At 42.7% G+C, this 2460-nt stretch overlaps 1 protein-coding gene across 3 annotated transcripts in view; it reads left to right on the top strand.

The window, feature by feature from the left end:
* LOC106870453 (breast cancer anti-estrogen resistance protein 1) overlaps positions 1 to 2460 on the top strand; it is a 114367-nt gene that overhangs the window by 59060 nt on the left and 52847 nt on the right. The window lies entirely within an intron of this gene.

Raw genomic sequence — 2460 nt, 5'->3', positions numbered from 1 at the left:
CTCAGGGGTCACATCCGCTTGACATTTCTCTTACTGGATCCTGTCTCAGGAATTTTACAAGGTGACTCCCAGCCCCTATTCGTGTTCGACTGTACCTGTAGGGAATAGTATGTGATAGTGTGAAAGCTTCTGAACAACCTTCTCTGGATTTGAATTCAACATGAAAGGAGAGAGAGAGAGAGAGAGAGAGACGGGTGGGGTTAAATGTTTTAACTGATTTAGGCGCTTGACTGCATCACGCAAAGCTGTCGAAATTTTCTTAAGTCACCTATGATTCGCAGAAGTGTTTTAGTGAGTGATTATTGCTCCTGAGGTGGTGGTGGTGGTGGTGTTAGCGGTTTTGTGTGCATGTGTGTGAAGACAAAGTGAGTGAGAGAGATTCGGTGATGGTGTGTGTGTGTGTGTGTAGGTCTGTATTGTGCTGATTATCTCATCTGTTAGCGCTCGCTTCTTGTGAATGTAAAAACGTAAACACACACCACCAGCCCGACACATACATAACACGCTACCGAGACAACAGGGTGAGGTTAGCTGTCCTACTCACTTCACTTCCTCCCCCCCTGCACACCACCACCACCACTGATGATGTACCGCCAACAATCTCGAACTACAGTGTAAAAAGACTTAGCAATTACACACACGCATTTACCTCTAGCACACCATTCACCGTTGTCTCTCTCTCGCACACACACACACACACACACACACACACACATGTGCATTCCCGCTTATATTCAAAGTACACAAACTTTGTTCACAGAAAGATCTGTGTACACACACACACACACACACACACACACACACGCACACACTCACACATAGATACGTGCATGCGGTACAACATCAAACCTGCTCCTATCCAACGTTGCACTACATCGTACACAAACTCAACTTTATTATCTTTTTTCCTTATCTTTTCCTCTCTACCGCTCTCCCCTTCCTCTGCCTACTCCTCCCGCTACCGTCACTATCACGTTAAACCATAACAAACAGCAGCAGCAGCACAACTTTCCTCCCCCTCACTCCTGTTTCTTCTTTTTCTTCCTTCCCCTCCACCACTGCTTTAACATTTTACTCCGATCCCGTCTTTCTTTCTCCTTCTCCCTCCCTTTACTTCTATTCCCGTAACCTATCTCTCTCTCTTTCTCTCTACCTCTCTTTCACCCTCTCTAATACCTCCTTACGTTCCCCTCCTTATTTCCCTAGACATATTTTTCACTTCCTTTCGCCTCTTATCCCTCTAACTCCCACCATTTGCTTTCCCTCTCTCGCAAACCTGTATTTTGTCTGTTCTTACTCCCTCGTCTTTTTAGTCTTTCTCCTTTCTTTTACTTTTAGATCCTCTTACTCTACTCCAACTCCTTTATTCTCTCTATCTTTATCTCTACCCTCTTTCAGTGCACCTTTCTCTTCCCGCAACTCCGTTTCTTCTCCCACCCTTTCCTTGTGTGTATGTATGTGGATGTGTGTGAAACTGTACGTGCGGCGGCGTCGGCGGCGGCGGTGACGATGTTGTAAGGAATTGAGAGATCAGAAGTTTTGTGTTGGTGGAGGACGGCACCTTATTACTTTTACGCTCGGTTCTCCATCGCTTCAACAACAACAACAATAACGACCACGACGAGGACATATAGGTCTGATGCATACATAGACAGATAGAAAAGTTTTAAAAGTTTAATAATAATTAATTAGAAGAGGAGAGAGTGGAAAGTGATAAGAACTATAATGTAGTTGTCATACATACACACACACACACACACACACACACACACACACACACACATATATATATATATATATATATATATATATATATATATATATATATATATATCGTGTTATTTGTATTAATGTTACCCGTTTTAAATCTCAGCCGCCGGGTGCCTGGTAGAAGGAAAATAGGGTACAGAACTAGAACAACGTCTGGCACTCACGCATACACGCACCTACACGCGCGCTTTGCTCAGACGTACAACACATATAGATGTATACCGACACATGTATCATAGTTAATATGAGGATTCCCAGTCATACGGACATGGCTTTGCGCGTTGATAACGGTGGTAGAGACGGGAAGATGTGATGCTGATGCCTTTCCCCCATCGCGGTTTCGGGCTGGTTCACATCAATCAATCGAGCGACTGACTTGATCGATCGATCGTTCGATAGATGTTGTTTGTTAAGTCGTAAACATAAACATAGACAGACAGATATTTATTGTAAATGATAAATGTTTCTTGAGTTACTCAGCGGGAAGAAGACCACCTCCGCCACCACCACCACCACCAACAACAACAATACCTCCATCAACATTATCTCAGCAATTGTGTCATTTGTCAGCGGAGGAGCCACGGAAAACTACTGTATTGGATTAAATATTACCTAGCAAGGAGAGATAAACATATTTATTTGATATATATATATATATATATATACATATATATATATATATATATTTAT

Source organism: Octopus bimaculoides, chromosome 20, assembly GCF_001194135.2.
Source record: "Octopus bimaculoides isolate UCB-OBI-ISO-001 chromosome 20, ASM119413v2, whole genome shotgun sequence".
In the NCBI taxonomy this organism is placed as follows: Eukaryota; Metazoa; Mollusca; class Cephalopoda; order Octopoda; family Octopodidae; genus Octopus; species Octopus bimaculoides.
Note: the sequence above shows the minus strand (reverse complement) of the source record. Positions and strands in the feature narration are given on the sequence as shown.